Source organism: Pinus tabuliformis, chromosome X, assembly GCF_031772625.1.
Source record: "Pinus tabuliformis cultivar Carrire ecotype Pingquan chromosome X, CPIR1, whole genome shotgun sequence".
NCBI lineage: Eukaryota > Viridiplantae > Streptophyta > Pinopsida > Pinales > Pinaceae > Pinus > Pinus tabuliformis.
In genome coordinates this window covers 1,592,486,538-1,592,508,709 of record NC_142308.1, presented here as the reverse complement: position 1 = coordinate 1,592,508,709, position 22,172 = coordinate 1,592,486,538, and the positions used below count along the sequence as shown (strand labels likewise).

At 40.5% G+C, this 22,172-nt stretch overlaps 1 pseudogene; it reads left to right on the top strand.

Annotated features, from left to right (window-relative positions):
- LOC149146111 (elongation factor 1-alpha pseudogene) overlaps positions 1-2,443 on the top strand; it is a 47,033-nt pseudogene extending 44,590 nt beyond the window's left edge.
- Positions 2,444-22,172: the final 19,729 nt, after the last annotated feature.

Below are 22,172 nucleotides of genomic sequence, written 5' to 3'. Positions count from 1 at the left end.
GGTTATCCATTCAACAAGACACTAATTTTCCCAGAAATAAATTGGCGACCCCGCTGGGGAGACCAGATGTTTGTTTGTTGTTATTGTTTGTTTTATGTTCAATTTTATAAATTATAGACAGAGTCTAAAGCCAGCCAGGTAGCTTTCGAACTGATCTTGCTTTGCAATTGCATAGTAGATAAATGCTGCTTCAGTCTATCTCTGGTGTAGTTTATGAATTAAACATTTGACTTGAAAGCACATCTAGATGCCCTTTTGGTAGCTCAGTAACCTCTTAGGACATTCCATCATACTTTTCTTATCATTGTTCATCAAAACCAAGCTTGATTTCCTTGAAAACTGCTGCAATTTGAGCCAAAACACTTTCAGAAATTGCTCCCTAGACCATCACACTGTCTTCCACTATGACTCAGTATGCATCTCACCTCCCAAGTGTTAAAAGTGTGATGCATCTAAATTTATGTGAAGCTCAGGTGCGATGATTGACTGAACTCTTTTTCCATCTAGAACTTGAGGGTTTTTGACTTGTTTTTAGTTTTGTTTGGTTGTTTTGCTGAATATGAACAATGTCTCTTCACTAAAGATTACTTGCATCACTTAGATCAGCCTCAATTTACATTAGGATTAGTGAATGTTTTTTGTGTATTTGTTCCTCATTTACAATCCTTTGTCGAAAAGTGTTTTAGTCGATTTGTCGCTTCGATATAAAAGTGTCGTAAATCATCATTTTTTGTCGAAAAGAGAAGTGTTGTAAATTCTTCCTTCCCTTGATAGTCGATTAAAATTTTCTTGATGCATTTGATTTGATTTGTTTACATTCAAAGTGTTGAAAACATATTTCTTCAAACTTGAAAGTGTCGTTTTGAGTCTTCCTTTCTCTTTTTGAAGAAAAAATTGTCGAAAATGTCATTTTGAGTACAATATTTTAGATCTTTGTTGTGTTTAGTTTTCCTTTTTGCACCATTCACACTAAGGAAAGCAAAAAAAAATACATGCATTTTCATTTAGCATTTTTTGTTTTGTGTGCAAAAAGATGTGTTAGGGAAATTGCAGTAGTGAGTGCTCTTTGTTTTTTTCTTTACAAGCACTTCTATGCTCTATCCTTCGTAGTTAGGATTTTCATTGTTCAAATAAACAAAAGATTGTTTATCATTATAGATTACATCTTAGGAATTTCAGATCATCATTACGCGGTGAACCATTGAAAGGAAAACTCTAAGAAAGATCAACTTTAAAATGAACTTCAATGAATCTAACAACGCTTTGGAATTTAACGCAACACATTTAGAGGTCTAGGCTAGAGATGTGTTCCGGCATCGTTAAAACTAGTGGCTATCATTTTCATTTAAGGTTGGGTGATTCCTCCTCCTTGATACGACAAGTGCTAGCACGGATTTGTGCTCTCCGTATCATCGCATATATATTGGGAGACCCCAGTAGGCTTAAATCCTTTATCCATAGGAAACCAAGTTTGTCGCCTTATTGATCGCAATGCACTAAATACACCATTCGGGAAGCTTGACTACTGTACATAAGTCATTGGTAATTTCTCTTTAATTTATCACCAAGGTGTATATTGCAGTTTTTCGATTGGTTTGGTAAACCCTTTGTCTAGATTCTCCAGAGTAGTCACCTTCGTTCCTTTTCGAGTCTCTAAAAGAAAAGGTCCATCTGAGAACTTGTCCTTTTAGGCTCATTAAAAATCGAAGGAGACTAGAGTCATCTTTAGCTTTTTCTCGACTCTGTAAAACTGAAAAAGCAAAGTTGTGTCCAAGCGTTGTTAAAATTATTGAATTTGGAATAACATCATTTTCCTTTAGTTAATTTTGAGTTGATCAAGTAATGCGAAATCGTGGAAGAAAGTCAATCAAAACCCCATCATTCACAGAGATTAGCGAGTTAACTGTCTTTGCCTCCGGAAGCGAAGCCAATTTGGACAAAGCGGTCTCGTTTAACTGAGTCTAGTTCATCTGGGTTATTTGGAACTTTTGTTTCAACATCGTCAAAGACTCTAGTTACTCCAATTATTTCTGGTACATCTACCTCTAAAGGGGAAGTTTCGCAGTTACTAGAGGACATTAGAACTGATCCTAGTGTAACGATAAACACTTCTGAACCTAAAACAACTTCATCTAGAGTTGGTATAGAACCCATCCTAGTTCAAACTAAGGTTACACTTGAACTAGGAGTTGTTCAAGAACCTCTTGTTGAGACTAAATTTCATTTACATAAACATCTGGACTTTGAGTTCCAGTATCCAGAAGTTGTCACCCCTCCACCATCTGTCACTGCAGAAACTATACCTGGTCTGATTGCTATAGAGGAGATAGTAGAGGATCCTCCATTTGATACCCTGTTTCATTTTGGAATTGGGATTAATTTGTATCCTGCTACTCCTCAGTTTGCTTCCTTTAATCCTGCTTCATCGCAAGTTCCTGTCTAATCATTAGGAGAACTTTTGGATAAGTTAACCATGTTTGAAAAACCATAAACATTTAGGAATGTATCATTTGATGCAGCTGCGAAAGAATCCTCTGCTGCTACTCCTTCGGTGTTTTCTGGTACACCTAAGTCACACCTATATGGTGCACCATCCATTCCAGTTGGTTACCAATCACTAGCTGGAACCCACTCAGGGGTTGCTTCAGCACCATGGTCTCCCATTTATTCGTTCGAATTTCAATCTAGTTTTTCTCACATGGAAACTCAGCAATTTGATCCTGCATACCAGTATCAATTTGGGAAAACTAGTTATCAAAGACCGATGTATCCTTTAAATACTGGAATGCCACCATATGGAGAACAATATGCTTACTCACCGTTTCCTCCTTTTTCTAGGGGACAACCATATGAGAGTTTCCCACAGTATTCAGGTCAAACTGGAATTACATCTAGTGGTTGGATACCAATACTGCCAGATCAACCAAGGGTTGTATATCCAATGCAACCGATCCAACCTGTGTCGAATATTCCCACTACACCTACTATTACGACATTGCCGCAATCACAAGCACAACCTATTGTGTCTCAACCTCAACCTGTTCCTTCTTCCTCACAATCTCAGGTTTCAATGCAAGTGGCTCAAGTTTCTGAGGTTCTTTTAAAACAACCACTTTTTTCTGGGGCTCAACCACAACTTCAGGTTAGTGTTCCTTTATCCATAACAACTCAGGTATACATGGGTACAGTTAATCCGCAACTTGGTCAATCTTCCAATACTGGGCAACAACAAATGGTCCAACAACCATGGTTGTCACAATATCAACAACCTCAATTCCAGCAATCCAAACCCAAGTTTGGACTTGGTTCCCAAGCTCAAACTAGTATGGGACAATATCAAACATATCAAGGATCTGGGCAACAAGGCTTTACCGGTTATAGACAATCATATTTCCAAACTGGTTATCAAAAACTGCCTTATACTGGCTATATCCAACGACCTTATCAAGGTTACTAGATGCAAATGCAATATGCTGGTATGCAAAGACCTACTGCTCAAGCGATTCCATCTTATCTTGGGTATGCTCCACCCAACTTGAATCAACAGTTGCCCTTTGTAGCAACTCTAGAACTACCATATTTGAACCAGCTCACAAATGATCCAATTGCATATGCCCCTTGGTGGCCGGCAATTCCACATAAACTCCCTTCTGACATTCCAAATTTCAATGGAAATCTAGGAGAAGACCCGTCGAATCACGTAATGACTTTTAATTTATGGTGTTCATCCAACACTCTGAATGATGATTCGATTAGACTTTGTCTTTTCTAGAGAACACTAACTAGTGAAGCAGCAACATGGTATATTGAATTGCCTAGAACTTCTTTTGATAACTTCACCATTCTTGCCACTACCTTTTTAACCCACTTTTAGTTTCCGATCAGGTACGAAATTAGAACAAAACTTCTTACCAACTTTAAATAGACCACTTCCACTCACATATCTAATCATATTCGTGAGTGACATTGTTGTCATCGAATGGTAAAGACGTATGTTCTTGATCAACTTTTAGCTGAGTGGTTTATTAAGTCCTTATTGCCATCTATCACTGGGGATGTGGAAAAAGGAGGAGTTGTCATAGAAGAGCAAGTCATTGCTCGTGCCCAATATTTAGGTCTGATTTATACACAATTAGGCACACTCTATGACAAAATTCCTGACGCTCCTAGATCAACTTTTACCATTCCACCCCCTCGAAAATCAAGTAGGGACTCTCATGCCGGTGACAGCGTGATTTGTTCCTCGAGCACACAAACGGCGAGAGGACCATCTGGTCAAGCTCTTGCTATTTCTAGTCAAAATGCAAATTCATCTAAAAATATTCCTACCTCTGAGATTAATGTCGTGTCATCTGACAAGGGAAAAAATCAAAAGCAACCAGGAGGCAAGAAGAAGGGGAAAAATAATAAGAAGAAACAGGAGAATTCCAATCCTGAAAAATCTGAAACCCCTACTGCGGCAAGGAAACCACCTCGTTATCCATGTTTGATATGCAACAAGGAGCATTTCACGAGAGATTGTCCACATCGATCTGAGGTTGCTAAACTTTTGAAGAATTCAAATACCTTAGCAGTGTTGACAGACCCATTTCCGAACCTAGAAACACATATGGTTGCCACTGATAATGCTTCCACATCCCAAGTGCTTATGCTATCCATCGCAAACAAGAAAAATGATGTTTTGGTATCGACAAGGAATAAAGATTACGGGAATCCATCATCATCGAACAACCAGGCTACTGATCAACCTAGTTCTTCGACTACAACTTCACCAGAAGTTGTTCCACCGATTATTCCTGAATTAACAATTAAGCCACCAAAGGGAATCATACGTAAATTGACATTTAATCCTTATGCTCGAGCAGCCCAAAATTATAATATAGTGGAGGATTTGGCTCAATTGCCTTCCGCTATGTCGACACTTGAGGTATTGCAACATTGTCCCTCCCAAAAGTAGGCTTTGTTATCAGCAATAGGTGGGATCGATCCTACAGATTCCAATCTTGTGGTCTTTAATCATACAGGATATACACCATAGTTACGAACACAACTAGCTTTCCTTATACAAGTAAAAGCCCTCAACAAAAATGTTCATCGAACCATTATTGATGAGGGGGAATCTACCTGTATCATGTCAATGAGTTGCTGGAAAACTCTTGGTTCACCACCCTTGTCACGATCACCAACAACACTAAAAGCTTTCGATGGAAGAACGTACACTCCATACAACATTTTAAGTAGCTTGCAAGTAGAACTAGGGGGCAAAACAATAGATATTGAAATCCAGATCATTGATGGACTCCTTGATTACAATATTTTATTGGGAAGGCCTTGGGTTTATGCTATGGCTACGGTTGTGTCCACATACTTTCGAACGATTGCATTTCCCTTCAAAGGTGGAATAATAGTCATCTACCAACTAGCCTTTTTTGCTAATAGTTCACAAGCTACCGGAAGCATTCCATTGATACATGGACATTCACAATCGCTTCAAAATGTTGGAGTAGGTCTCCTAAAGTCTCCTTCCTTGATGGGTACTTTTGCCCTCCCGTCTCCATCTGGTTTCGCAGAAGCAGCCACAGTTGAAACCTATAATATGATCTCTTCTACATCATCTAAGTTTAAGAATAGTTCCAACAATTTTGAGTGTGATGATCATTATGTGGGGATACCGCCAAGACCCATCAAATCTTTTTAGCAATCAATCTATTGGGATTGTGAGGCAAAGCCCAATCCGCACTCGACAGTTGTTTGGATAGATAGGTCTTTAGAATATGGTACCTCTTCTGATCCTTGGTCTCATATACATTCTACAGATGAAGGAATCATCCAATCAATGATGATAGGAGAGACGCCGTGGGAAGATTATCATCTTCATTCCCACCTTCAAGATGACAATGAAGATTATTTAAAAGAACTCAATCACCCTTCAATTGTTGATTTTTAATGAATTCTTTAAATACAGTCGATTCCAAGCGAAATCTGTTTATCGAAAATATGCCCCTGACTATCAAAAATACTTTTACCTGTATCTCGCCACTGCAGATACAACCATCAATATGGTTTTAGTGCAAGAAAATGATGGAATTGAACATCCTATATATTATTTAAGTCGCAATCTTAATGATACAGAAAGAAAGTACTCTTATGTTGAAAAGTTGGCTTTAGCAACCGTTCAAGCAGTACAAAGATTTCGACATTATATTCTCCTTCGCAAAACTACCATTGTGTTAGATTGCAACCCTATGACATACATTCTGTCACGTCAATTGTTGGGGGGAAAATATTCCAAATGGATAGTCATCTTGTAGGAGTTTGATCTGGAATTCATCAAATCCAAATCAAAGAAGTCTCTTGTCTTTGCAGAGTTACTTTGTGACCTTCCCTCATCCTCCAACGATTTAACATCAGAAGCATCAATCGTGGATGAGACTCTGTTTCTGATATCGTCAAGTGATCCGTGGTATGGGGATATACTGGTCTATCTCCAGACCCAAACTTTTAGGCCCAGCACCTCTCACTTTGAACAGTGATGTACTCGATACCAAGGCAAAAATTATCTGATCGTTGGTGATACACTTTATCATCGTGGTGTTGAAATGATTTTACGAAGGTGCCTCGCACATTAGGAAGCCAAAAAAGCTTTGAATGATTGTTATTCAGGTGTTTGTGGGGGGAATCTATCTGTTTACGCAACTGCACAAAAAATATTACAAGCTGGTTACTTCTGGCCATCCATATTCAAAGATTGCATACTTGCAGTCAGAAGTTTCCATGCTTGTCATATTTTTGATCGTAAAACCAGATTACCACCTGCACCACTGCATCTAGTAGTTTTTGTTGGCCTATTCGCAACATGGGGCATTGATTTCATGACATGTAACCTTACCTTGACCAGGGAGCATGGGTATATTATACTCGTTATCGACTACTTTACCAAATGGGCCGAGATGATGCCTACATTGAACAACAGCGGCAAAACGACTGCACTCTTTTTTTTCAATCATTTAGTTTCGAGATTCGGTGTGCCACAAGCTATAGTCACAGATCATGGGTCGTATTTTTGAAATCACATGATGATCTAGTTAACTACCAAATTAGCACTGTCCCATGATAGTTCTACTCCATATTATCTGCAGGCTAACGGACAAGTTGAGGAAATCAACAAAGTCCTTAAGCGCATGCTGCAAAGAATGATTGGAGTCCATAAACGGAATTGGCATTTAATCCTTTACTTAGCTCTGTGGGCATATCGAACCTCGGTGAGAAATGCGACCATATTTACGCCCTTTCAGTTGGTTTATGGTCTAGAAGCAGTCTTACCAATTCAGTGTGAAATCTCATCCCTTAAGCTCACAATCGACCTGCTTCCCAAAACTTCTGAAGAAGAAGCTCATTTCTGGGAATTAATCCATCTGGATGAAACCCTTCATGATGCCACATTGGCTAATGAAGCACACAAGAAATGAATCAAGGCACAATATGACAAAAATGTTAAACCTTGTGTCTTCTCAGAAGGTGACCTGGTCTTGCTTTACGATCAGGACTCTAACAAGTTAGGAGCAGGGAAATTTGAACCATTATGGATCGGCCTTGTCACACGGAATAAGTCAATCTTGCGAACAAGATAAACCTTCCTAGAATCTAAACAAGACCTAATGACAAGCAAACCAACCAGACACTATATTTCTCTAAATATGCTTTAATAAACAATGGCAAACAAGTGTTTTTAGGGCCTACCTTAGGTCCAACGCAAGTTTGTGGATTCCCTCCCTCCTTTGATCCAAATGAGCTCCTTTGTCGCGAATCTGCAAACAAAAACAAGGCAAACAAATTAAATAGCACCTGAAAAGCCAAAATCATAAAACATATTTAACATGAAATTCAAGGAGTCCATGAAACAAATAACATAAGATACTTATTAAGAAAAATGAGTTTGATTGTATTAATTCAAAAGAAGAAGAACTTTAAAACCTTTGCCTTGACGCTGTACAAGCTCCTCCAAGGGTCCAGCAAGAAGTCTCCTCTACTTTGACAAGATTCACTCACTCCCCAATGAAGCCAAAACGGTATGTGATCTCTCCTCTTAAGCTCAACTAGGAAGTCTTGATTTCACCAGCATTTACCCTCAAAAATGTTCAGCTTCTAACCTCTCTAGAAACCAGCCCAATGCATGTATTTATAGTGCAATGGAGGGAGGTTACTAGGTCCTCCTTCAAAGGGATAAAGCCCTCCTTCAAAGGGATAGCTCCTCTCATCAAGGGATTAGCTCCTTCTCTTTTGGGATGCATGAACCACCTCAGAGTGAACAATACATGCCAAAATTCCTTCTAGAATCCTCTAGAATTAACCCAAAGTGAGTTTTTTAAGATAAAACTTGCGCCTTTTGACTTTCACAGGGGTCCGCACCTACACCGTTAGGGACAGAGTGGGCAGGTCCGCAGTTTTTGTACACAGAAGTTGCGGGACCGCAGGTGATAGTGAAAGAAAGTGCGGAACCAGAGTTACATTGATTTTTAATGTCTTTCTCTCATTTCCAAAGATTGACTTGAAGAGCTGAGGTCTGAGTCTTGCTTAGGAGGACAGTACAAGTGATGATAGACCCATACTGACTGCAAATAATCATGGTGACAATATTTTTGTGTATGTCACACGGAATAAGTCGATCTTGCGGACAAGATAGACCTTCCTAGAATCTAAAGAAGACCTAATGACAAGCAAACCAACCAGACACTATCTTTCTCTAAATATGCTTTAATAAACAATGGCAAACAAGTGTTTTTAGGGCCTACCTTAGGTCCAACGCAAGTTTGTGGATGCCCTCGCTCCTTTGATCCAAATGAGCTCATTTGTCGTGAATCTGCAAACACAAACAAGGCAAACAAATTAAATAGCACCTGAAAAGCCAAAATCATAAAACATATTTAACATGAAAGTCAAGGAGTCCATGAAACAAATAACATAAGATACTTGTTGAGAAAAATGAGTTTGATTGTATTAATTCAAAAGAAGAAGAACTTTACAACCTTTGCCTTGACGTTGTACAAGCTCCTCCTAGGGTCCAACAAGAAGTCTCCTCTACTTTGACAAGTTTCACTCACTCCCCAATGAAGCCAAAAAGGTATGTGATCTCTCCTCTTAAGCTCAACTAGGAAGTCTTGATTTCACCAACATTTACCCTAAAAAATGTTCAGCTTCTAACCTCTCTAGCAACCAGCCCAATGCCTGTATTTATAGTGCAATGGAGGGAGGTTACTAGGTCCTCCTTCAAAGGGATAAAGCCCTCCTTCAAAGGGATAGCTCCTCTCATCAAGGGATTAGCTCCTTCTCTTTTGGGATGCATGAACCACCTCAGAGCGAACAATCCACGTCAAAATTCCTTCTAGAATCCTCTAGAATTAACCCAAAGTGAGTTTTCTAAGATAAAACTTGCGCCTTTTGACTTTCACAGGGGTCCGCACCTACACCGTTAGGGACAGAGTGGGCAGGTCTGTAGTTTTTGTACACAGAAGGTGCGGGACCGCAGGTGACAGTGAGAGAAAGTGCAGAACCAGAGTTACATTGATTTTTAATGTCTTTCTCTCATTTCCAAAGCTTGACTTGAAGAGCTGAGGTCTGAGACTTGCTTAGGAGGACAGTACAAGTGATGATAAACCCATATTGACTGCAAATAATCATGGTGACAATATTTTTGTGTAACAGATTGCCCCCTAAAGTGCGAAGTCTATATTAGATGAGGATTTCATTGATCATTTAGGAAGAGTGAAGTACTTTATCATTTCGAGGATCATCTTGTGGAGAGCCCGGTTGGAACCTGTAAAAACATTCAATGCAAGATATATATATGAGATCATATCATCGCTGAGGTAGGCATTCCCATACTCAGATCAAAACTGACTAGAAAAACTAACTACTGCTCCGATATAGGAATGATCTTGTAAAACATCACAAGTATAGACTTAGGTGGACACAGTATGGACACAGCCATCTGTTTTTGAATAGTCCATTATATAATGAATACAAAATTCCTCACAGCCTGGATTGTGGAAACTAGATCCAGGGTCTTCATTTCTACTTCCCGAAACAGTACAATTCTATCCATGCGAATGAATGTGTTGATGTCGAACATGGTAGAAACCACTTGATTACCAGTCAATGATGTAAACTGTTAACAAGTGTGAGAGAAACCACCAGTGATGTCAATGGCTCTCAAAGTACCCAGTACAATCCATGAGATGTGAATAAATGTGTTGATGTCGAACATGTCACGGAATCCTTTGATCGAAAGTGAATGATGTAAACTGTCGTCAAAGGCGAGAAACCTGCCATTGAGGCATGCAGATTTCAAGGTACTGACGATTTCTAGATCATCTTTCTAGATAATGAGCTGATGTCGATAGAAAGCGATCCGTCATAGGCAAGCCCACAACACGAAATCATAGATCAAGTTGAAGAAATTTAGTTGCAAGGACTGACTCAGGGATGGTCAAGATGGATGACAGATGTTTTGCAGATGAATGCCTTATTGGCAGTGACCTCTTGAACACATAACGACACGACAGATGGTTTGGTGACAATTGACCCAAAGTTAATACCCAGAAACTGGCTGAAGACTTTCAATGTGGTTTTATCAACTGTTAGGCAAAGGATTTCCCGACCCAGGTGAATAAAAGAGCCGTGTTCAAGAGTGGTTACAAAGTATGACAAACAGACTCATTTTCCTCTCTTTTCCCCCACCATTTCTGGCAAGTACCTCTTTATTTTTGACAAGCTTGAGGAGGATAACATTTTCTTGATTATAAGCTCATCCTTCAGATGAGTCCAACTTAGTTTAAATTCGAACCCTAAGAAGGAGTGGTTCGTTCCTGTTTGTAATTGAACAGGTCCTTTACTGTGAAATTTTAACGAGTCCAGTATAGGAGAAACTCGGCGTTTTTCAATTTTAGAGAGTCTGAAAAAACTTAAGAAGACTCCAGGGTTGACCTTTTTTGTAAATTTGTGTCTCCCAAGCCCGAAAAAGTATAAAATAATACTTGAGAGAACCTCTTGATATTTTACGACCAAGGAGTACTTTTCGTCATTAGTGCCCTTGATCCGAAAAAGTAAAAAAGCGATCAACGACATGTCGTTTTATAACCAATATTGAATTTGAAACGACAAAAATCCAGCAATCTTTTCATGTTTTTACGGTCGGAAAAGAGCTGTAAGTGGACCGTCTTTTAATTCCGTTTTAACGAGTTTAAAAGAAACACTCGGCAATCTTTTCATGTTTCAGGAGTCAGAAAAGAGCTTAAAGGTGAATCTAAATGTATTTCCGTCGAAAATGATAGATTTCGCTTGAATAATCCGTTATCCTGCACAAAAGCACAAACATTACTCATACCTGTTTGAAATGGATAAAAATGACACAAAAATACCTTTCCAAAGTGAAACATAAACAAATTTGCAATTTATTTACTCAAAAAACTTATAAAAAGGGCCTTCGTCAATTCATTTTTACCGTTTGAGTTTGGGTGAGAAAATAGTGCTTTTGCTCAAAAAGCTTCCCGTGAAGATTGCGGAAAATCCAACCGTCGAAATCGAACGCCGTCTTCTCCAGGTAATCCACATCATCCTACTCTTCATTTTTAACCGTTTCAATTTTTGTTTTAGTCATTTATTTTCATTTTGGGAGGGTTTTTAGGCATAAAACCTGCGCGCAGGGGCCTGCAGGTTTACCACTGCTGGCCTGCGGACCCCGACTTTTTCTCCATTGGGAAAAACTCGGGGTCCGCACCTTCCATGTAGACAAAGTGCGGTCCCATGCACTGTGTCTAACCCGGAGGGTGCGGTCCCTGTCGCAAGGGTTTTTAACCCAAAAATTCTCAAAAATGGACCAATCAAAATAATTTCTAGCAATTTAATTTATCCTTATACTTGATGCAGAGAGTACATCATGCTAGATTGGCATGAAGGAGAGCATGAGGACATGGATGCCGCCACATGGAATCATCAGCCTTCACTTGATGCTTTGAGGGTGTGTGGCTTGTACAAATTCTGGGCCATTCTTGGCATGAGGGCTCAGGTGGATTTCTTACAGTGGTTGGTTGACAGATGGAGCGTACATGAACAGTGCTTCTTCATTGGCGGCCACCAGCTCAAAATCGAGCTGACGGACATATATTTCTTGACTGGTTTGCCTAAGAGAGGCGAAGACTTGACTCTGTTTGGGGCTAGGGCAGGTGACCAGTCTGTCGATAGCCTCAGGCTAGAGTACTGCAACAGCCAGGCTAGAGACAAAGGGATAGACATAAAGGCCATATCCCGTCCTGAGCTCATGGTGATTGCGTTCACTGTCACCAGACTTTGAGGGGCTGCCGCATTACATATTGCCATCGGATCCTAGATGCGTATGGAAGTTGATTGCTTTCGAGGCACCATCTTCAACTGGTGCGATGCTGTGTTGGCCAATGTGAAAGGCCAACTGATCAGGGCCAAGAACGGATGACTAAAGACCTTTGGTTATGGGGCTTTGGTTGTGAGTTTTGGCCTGGAGAGGGTTCCTATGCTGATCCCACAACATCTTACTATTGGAGTTGGGCTTCCTCGAGAGCCCAAACTGATGCGATGGGTCGCAGTTATGGCCCGTCACCCGGACGAGAGGACAGAGGTTGCTCGATTCAAACCTGAGTATTTCCAATGGCTGGAAAACCAGGTCTTTTCCATTCAGGACTTCCCTTACGCTGGGCTAGATTTTCGTGGTGACCCAGACATGGTTCTTCCACCAGGAGAGCAGTGGGATGATTCAGGTAAAATCCTTTTCAACATTTTTCCTATTTTTATTTTTATTTTTATTTTTCCATCGTCTCAAAACTGATAGCAAAAGTTTCAAATGCAGATGTGGGTCCATAGCGACTAGTCGCTCTCCGGCCTTACGAAAGGAAGCAGCCAGTTGCACCCACGGCAGCCCCACAGGATGAATCAGCAGAGGTTTTGGCCGAGTTGGAGGGTCATCTCGAGTGCTTGACAGGAGATATTCTGGAGACCACTATAGATGACATTCCTCATCGACTTCAACGCTATGTGATTGGGGTCCTGGGACCTTTTAGGAGGTTCCTTTGCAAGGTGGCCCGTGCAGTGGTTTCTTATAGAGATCATCACCAGTGATAAGATGATCGCCTATTGTGGGCACATGTGACATTTTTGTTTTTTGTACTTATCATTTTTGCCGATCATAAGGTGTTTTTCAACCTATGATCGAGGATGATGTATTTTTGACACACTCCTATATATATATCATTATTATCGGCTTATCTTGTAAATCATGTTTATGGAATGGTTTTAAATTTACATGTATGATTATTGCAAATTTCTATTTAACATTCGAGAAGCAATTGCATCTGCTAATGTATTTAAAGATCTTGGAATATGCTGATATTCAATATAATCAAATTCACGTTCCAAGAGACGCACTCTCAAAAATAATCCTAATAACACTGGATTTCTAATGGCATACACTCTATTAAGCTGTAATACAACGAGTTCAGAATCTAACCTCACTATCAAACTCCGAATCCCAAATGAAATAGATTCAGATAATAACTCAATCACTGCACTATACTCGGAAATGTTGTTCGTTGTTTGACCGAGGCTTACCCCATGCATAGATACTAACTCATCAGAGGGCGAATAGATAACCCAAGTTGGGGAAGAGATGTTCCGTGTATTACGACAAGCACCATCAGCGAAACCAATGTATATTTGGAGAGGCATCGTCATCTGCAATATCAGGAGTAAAACCAAGATAAGTAGGAATAATGACGAAAAAACACTCTCTAAGCTAAGCACACTGTTTAAACTAAAACACACCAACTAGAAAGAAAAACTATCCTAACTAAAAATCTCCATACCCATCCTTTAAGCATAATACCTCTTCAAGTAAAGACCATTTCTGGGTTTACCCAAAGAGTCCCCGTCAAAGTCTACCAATTCATAGGCCCCTTTGGCTAGCTTTCGCTTGACAACATAGGGACCATGCCACATAGGAACGAATTTTCCAGCACCTAATTTATCATTAGCTTGATCGTAAACTAAGACTAGATCTCCTTCTGAAAAATTTTGAGGGGTCACATTTCGATCATACTGAGCTTTCATGTGTTTTGCGTGAGTCTCGATTGCCAATGCAGCATCGCGTCGATTCTCATCTAATTGTGCCAAGTATAACAAACACTTTTCCTCTTTGGAAGTGGCTGGAAGTAACTCGATGGCCATTTGCAGTGACGGGATTTCGCATTCAATGGGTAACACGGCTTCCAAACCATAGACTAGTTGGAAAGGAGTGAACCCTGTTGATGTTTTTACTGAGGTTCGGTACGCCCAAAGCGCTGAAAATAGCATGTTGTGCCAATTCGACTGATGAATCCCAATGATTCGTTGGATCATGATAACTAAAACTTTGTTGATGGATTCAACCAGACCATTTGCTTGTGGATAATAAGGGGTTGAGCTATCGTGACATAAACCAAGCTGGCCTGTAAGTTCGGTCATCATAACATTTCGAAAATGGCGCCCATGATCAGTGATTATTGCTTGCGGGACACCAAACCTAGCAATTATATGATTGAACACTTAAATTGCAGCTGTCTTTCTGTCTGCCTCAAATGTAGGCATCACCTCGGCCCACTTGGTAAAATAATCTACCGCAAGGATGATATACGCATGTCCCCCGGCCGAGTGAGGGTTACATGTAATAAAATCGATACCCCATTTGGCAAAAGGACCAATGGCAATTATAGGGTGGAGAAGAGTAGGTGGAGCGCGCATCTTTCGATCAAAAATTTGGCAGTTGTGGCATTTTCAGACCGCCGTAATACAATCTTTAAATAAAGATGGCCAGAAGTAGCCAGTGTGCAATATATTTTGGGATGTGGCAAACCCAGACATATGACTGCCACACGCTCCAGAGTGACAGTCATTTAGAACCCTTTCAGCTTCCTCGTGAGTTAAGCAACGTCAAAAAACAGAGTCCGCCGCACGGCGATAAAGAGTATCTCCAATAATCCTGAATTGTTGGGATTGGAATCGAATTTTTCGACGTTCTGACCGTGAAATTTCTGGCCGAAAGGATTGGGTCTAGAGATAAACGATGATATCCCCATACCACGGATCTAAAGTGCTGATTAGAAACAAGGATTCATCTGAAATGGGCTCCTCTGCCATAGTTTCCGTGTCACCACGCGGGAAGTCACACATTAACTCCGCAAAAACTAAAGATTTCTTAGACTTAGACTTCTCAAATTCCAAGTCAAACTCCTACAGGATAACAATCCATTTAGAGTACTTGCCCCCTAGCAATTGCTTGGTCAAAATGTAGATCATAGGGTTGCAATATGAAATTACTGTAGTTTTACATAATAAAATGTAGTGACGAAAACATTGGACAGCTTGAACAGCTGCCAATGCCAATTTCTCCACATGTGAGTATTTTAGCTCAGTTGGATTTAAAGTTCGACTAAGGTAATATATCACATGTTCAGTTCCGAATTCATCTTCCTGAACTAAGACCATTCCAATGGTGGAATGAGAGGCGGCGAGATACAAGAAGTAATCTTGGTTGTAGTTGGGAGGATGCAACAACGGTGCATGGGTCAACGCGTGTTTGAGTGCATCAAAAGATTTCTGAGCTATCTCATCCCAATAGAATGGAGTATTTTGCTTCAACAACGGGTAAAACCCTTTGTAACCTCGGCGTAGTTAGGAATGAATCGTCGTAAAAAGTTTGCTTTCCCTTGCAAACTTTGGAGTTGGCGAAGACTCAAAGGAGGAGGCAATTTGATGATAGCTTCGACCTTCGAGGGATCAACGCGAATGCCGGCTTTCAAAACTACAAACCCCAGAAATCGACCCGTTTCTATACAGAAGACACATTTTTGTGGGTTCAACCGAATTCGATAATGCCTACACCTCATAAAGATTGCTCGTAAATGGACGAGGTGATCAGCTCGATGTAATGAATGAGCAGGCAAGTCATCGAGATAGGGTTGCACAATGTGCTTGATGTCATGAAACACATAAGACATCGCCCTTTGAAAAGTTGCTCCGGCATTCTTAAGCCCAAAAGGTAACTTGCAATAAGAAAATGTCCCCCATGGACAAATGAAAGCTATTTTTGGTTGATCGGCAGGTAGAATATTGATTTGATTGTATCCAGAAAAACCATCCATAAAGGAGAATATTTCGCTGCCGGCACAATCATCAATGATTTTATCGATATAGGGAGTTGTGTAATTGTCCTTTGGACAGGCTCGATTAATGTCCCTATAGTCGATACATATTCTTATTGTTCCCTGTTTTTTGTTAACCAGAACAATATTCGATACCCAATCTATTAACGGGATCGGATAAATGAGACCTGCTTTCAATAGTTTTTCAACTTTTGCTTTAATTGCTGCAGCTTTTCGTGCGTGAATCTGACGCAAACGTTGCCGAACGGGTTTAACGTCTGGGTAAGTCTTGATCTCATGAACAACAATCGCGGGATCAATTCCTGGCATTTCCTCATAGGACCAGGCAAACACGTCACGAAATTCTTGAAATAGGGCCTTATATAGCTGAATTTCGTCATCTGTACACGAGGCACCTATATGAATGTTCTCAAAAATTCCGGGCTTAACCGAAATGTCAATAGGAATAGTTCGAGAGATGTTTCCCAAATTTAAATCTGAATCGGGATGTTTCATTGGATTCTGAGGTTCCTTGACATATTCAGTCGTAAAAATTGATGAGAAATCATTTTCAAAACGATCATTCTCGGGTAAAAATGAAGATCTGTGATGGAGATCTTCCCATGGTAAATCATCTATACATAGGATTTCACGAATTTTCTCATCAGAGTGAACAAGTTCAGAAAATGTGATTAAATCCGAGCTTGATGTGAAAAGTGACTCCTCACAGACCACATTCATGAAGTCATTTTCGGTTGAAGATGGGTCGGCAAACGACTACACGGCTTCATAGGCAATTTCATATGCATTACCAAAAGAGTCTATCTCAGATTCAGAAGGAATGATCCAAGGATCATCATAAACAATGGTGTTTGATGTGATCATATGAATAGTTGCAAATGAAGACGATGCGTTGATCGGAGGAAAAGGAAAAGTTCCCAGTAAACCGACATCTTTAGCTAGTCCTACTCCAACATCCTTATATGGGATAATCGTTTTACCGACATGTTGAATACTCTTAGAAGAGGCTGGGTTGGATGAAAAGTAAGCCAGCTGGTCTATTGTTACGATCTTTCCATTATGTGGAAACTTTATTACTCGAAAGACCGATGAAACGACCGCTGTCATAGCGTAAGACCAACTTCGACCCAAGAGAAGGTTGTAATCTAGAGGGGCATCAACCACCTCCACATCTAGACTAACGGTTTTTCCTTCAACCCCTATAGGCAAATCCTGTAGAATGCCAAAAGGATGAAACCCATGTTGGAAATAATACTGAGAGGGGGGGTGAATCAGTATTATCTAATTCTTTTAATCAATCTTCCTTATTTGTTCTTTGAATTATTTTTGCATGTCAGTACCATAAAATAATGAGCATGAACAAGGAAAAACAGATAGTCACACCAAAGAACACAAGATGTAAGGTGGAAACCCAATGTGGGTGAAAACCACCTGCTGCAGTATGTCTCTATCTTCTTTCAACTTAGAAACTTCTTTTACAATGGTTTTGAACTGGTGCAGTCCTTTACCAGTACGCAGGCTACAACCTGCAGAGAGCTACAACTCTCTCTCTCTCGTTTTCCAGTCTCTCCTCGAAGGGAGCTACAACCCCCTACTTCTTTTCATAAAGCATCAATTGAACATCAAGTACATGAAAGTTACAGACCACTACAGTTATCAGATCAGCAATAGCAGAACTAACCCAGAACACCTTATCAACAGAAAAATTCAGTCAACAGAACATTTTAAGACAGATACGCAGTTTTCCCTTCTGTGGCCTGCGTCACTACGCAGTTCACCTTCTGCTTTCCTGCGTATACCCGCAGGGATCCTTTTGCCGAACTGCGTGCCCACGCACTGTTCCTTGAACCGCGCTGCGTACTATTATTGCAGGGACGCACCCAGAGATATTATCGTGCCACGTACTGTTACTGCACGGACGCACCTGAAAATACTATCGCGCCGCGTACTTTTACTGCACGGACGCACCTTAACCTTAGTCGCTCTGCGTACCCACGCAGTTCTCCTTCTTCTGCTCTGCGTACCGATGCAGGTCTCCTTCTTCTGCTCTGTGTACCGACGCAGGTCTTCTTCTTCTGCTCTGCATCCCCAAGCAGATCTCATGTTTCTGCACTGCGTACCCACGCAGCTCTTCTGTTAAACACCTGCGTCCTTCTGATTAGGGCCGAATAGACAATCTACCAGAATGGCACATTTGCTCAGATCTGATCATGCGCTCGAGAGATCACCCTTCACAGATTCACCTTCAACTTCCCTTTCATATAGATCAAGCTTTTAAGACCATAACCCAATATTTCAGATCTAAAGATATTCAATTGCAAAAGATGCTTAGCCAAGTGATCTCCTTTGCTTTATATAGGCAAGCTCCTCCTCAAATCATGGAACAATACCACGAGCCGACACCATAATAACACAATACCGTCGGCTAGATACCAAGAGTAAATAAGAAACCCCCACGTGTGCTTTTCTCTGCCTTGAAATGTGTGCACTGGGGTACGCACCTCCTGAACGGCTGGCCTGCGTATCTGGACGCGGTCCCTGCATGGTGTACCTACGGGTACGCACCTTCTGAACAGATTTCCTGCGTCCTTCTTAATTTTCAACAAATTGAGAGCCTTGCCACGGGAGTTGCCATCAAGTACAACATCTGTAACATATAGCCATACCAGAAACATAATGCCAACAATCTCCCCCTTTGGACTTGATGGCAACCTCACAATCTTCAGTCTTCAGCTTCATTCTCCCCCTTTGACATCAAGGGCAAAGGGGTATGCTCCCCCTAAGAACATGCTCCCCCTGAATATGAACCAGATCTGCAACAAAGAACCATAAACCACCATGAAAGAGATAGAGACATATTGCAGCTATTTCCAAGATCTCCTTCTGACCATCCTCCATAATGCCAACAATGTATTATATGCTCCCCCTGAACTTGTACCATCAATCAGAAAAGGTTCAACAATAAGATGATGCATCAACAACCCCCAGCTTTTGCCTGAGGTATTCAAAAGTGTCCCTGGGCAAGGGTTTGGTGAGAATATCAGCAACTTGTTCCTTAGAAGGAACATACTCCAACTTGACCTTCTGTTCAAGCACTTGTTCCCGGAGAAAATGATACTTGATTGGTATGTGCTTGGTTTTTGAATGCATAACAGGATTTTTTGAGATGCTGATTGCACTTGTGTTATCACATAAGATGGGGATAGGTGGTGTACAAGTGATTTGAAAATCCTGCAAAGTCTGCATCATCCAAAGGAGTTGAGTGCAACAAGATGCAGCAACAACATATTCCGCTTCAGCTGTAGACAAGGCAATCGAACTCTGTTTCTTGCTGAACCAAGATACCAATCTGGAACCCATAAAGAACGCACCACCACTTGTGCTTTTCCTGTCATCCACGCTTCCGGCCCAATCTGCATCTGTATAAGCATGAAGTGTAAGATCTGTATCTCTAGGATACCATAAGCCATAATTTTGAGTCCCTTGAAGATATTTGAAAATTCTCTTCACTGCCTGAAGATGAGTCTCCTTTGGATATGCCTGAAATCTTCCAACTATTCCAACTGCATGCATGATGTCCGGTCGGGTACCTGTCAAATAAAGTAAACTTCCAATCATAGATCTGTAGGTTGGTTGATGTACTGTTGCAGATTCATCATTTGCACTGAGGCTACATCCTGTGACCATGGGTGTACATACTGGTTTTGCATCTTCCATACCATATTTCTTCAAAATCTGTTTGAGATACTTGGTTTGAGATAAAAAGATTCCTCCTTCCTTTTGTTGGATTTGCAAACCAAGGAAATATGTCAGTTCTCCTAACAAAGACATTTCAAATTCTTTCTGCATGACCAAGGCAAAGCTTTGACTCATTTCTTCTTCATTGCTCCCAAAAATAATGTCGTCTACATACACAACAAGTATTAGCAATTTCTCATTTTCAACTTTTATATAAATATTGCTATCTGCTGATCCTTTTGAAAAACCTTGTTGATGAAGATATTTGTCCAAACGGTAGTACCAAGCCCTTGGAGCTTGTTTGAGACCATAGAGAGCCTTTTTCAATCTGCATACAAGTTTTGGATCATTTCCAAGAATGAACCCATCTGGCTGTTCAATGTATACTTCTTCTTCCAGGTATCCATTCAGAAAGGCTGATTTCACGTCCATTTGAAATACTTTGAAGTTTTGAAAACTTGAGAGAGCAAGGAACATTCGGATGGCCTCAAGTCTTGCAACAGGAGCAAAGGTTTCTTCAAAGTCTATTCCTTCTTGTTGCGCATACCCTTTACAAACAAGTCTGGCTTTGTTTCTAATTACTTCTCCATTTTCATTCAATTTGTTTTTGAAGACCCATTTTGTTCCGATAACATTCTTATCCTTTGGTCTAGGAGCCAGCTCCCAAGTGTTGTTCTTTTCGATTTGCTCAAGTTCTTCATCCATTGCTTTTACCCAACATTCATCTTTGCATGCTTCTTTCACATTTTGTGGTTCAGTAGAGGAGAGTAATGCCAAATAGCTTGAAGCTTCTGCGACTGTTCTTCTTGTTTGTACACCTGCTTCTTTCTGCCCCATAATCTGAGATTCTGGATGATTCTTCTGAACATATATGGATGGAGTCTTTTCTTCTATTCTTGTTTGCTCTTCTGGTTCTTCTTGAGGTTCTTCTTGAGGTTCTTCTTCTTCATTATTCTGTTGTTGGGGGTAGCCTTCATCTTCTTCTTCATGATGTACTTGCCTAGGAATGTATCCCTTCTCATCAACCACTACATCAATGCTGTCAACAATTCTGCCAAATCTTTTATTGTAGCATTTGTATGCTTTGCTATGTGGAGAGTAACCAAGAAGAATGCCTTCATCTGCTCTAGGTTCAAGTTTGCCAAGTTGCTCATCAGTATTCTTGATATAGCATTTGCTCCCAAAGATTTTGAAGTGCTTTACCGAAGGAGTCTTACCACTCCAAAGCTCATGAGGAGTTTGAGTGCTGTTCACCCGGACATTTGTTTTGTTGAGAATAATAACCGCAGCATGTGCAACTTCACCCCAGAAAGTTGCGGGAGTTCCTGATTCATCAAGCATAGCTCAAGCCATTTGTTGGACTGTTCTGTTCATTCTTTCCACAACTCCATTTTGCTGAGGAGTTCTAGCTGTAGAGAATTCTCTTCTTATCCCATGTTCTTCACAGAAATCGAAAAATTCATTTGAGGTAAACTCCCCACCTCTGTCGGATCTGAGGCACTTAATTTTGTGACCTGATTCATTTTCAACCAAGGCTTTGAATTTTTCGAATGCTTCATCTTTGTGCTTCATAAGTCCTAGCCAGACAAACCTGGAGAAATCGTCAATGAATAATATCAAGTATTCTTCTCCTCTAGGTGTTCTTTTCCTGAATGGACCGCATGTATCTGTATGAACTAACTCAAGAGGCATGCTAGCTGATCCTTCCTTCTCTGGAAAGTTAGTTCTGGTTTGTTTTCCAAACTGACATGATTTGCATATGGTGTTGTCAGGAATTTTGATATCTGGAAGATCACGACCTGCCTGATATTTGCATGCTTTCCTTATTTGTGAAAAGCTTAGATGCCCCAACCTCCGATGCCATAACCAGTGCTCATCATCCTTGCTCAGATAGCATTGTTGTTGTCCTTCTTCAAATATGTACAGATTATTTGGAGTTCTTTTGCCTTTGATCACTATTTTACCTGTATCAAGATCACGAACAAGACATCCATTTGATCTGAATATAACCTCGGTTCTTTGATTACACATCTGGCTGAAACTTAGAAGATTATGCTTCAATCCATCAACATACAAAACATTTCCAGCCTTGACCTTTTCTTTTAACTGAGCAATGCCCTTTCCTTTTATAGTTGCAGGAGTATCATTTCCAAAAGAGACTTTCTTTCCCTTTTCTAGAGCAGAATAAGACTTGAGTTTTTCTTTATCACC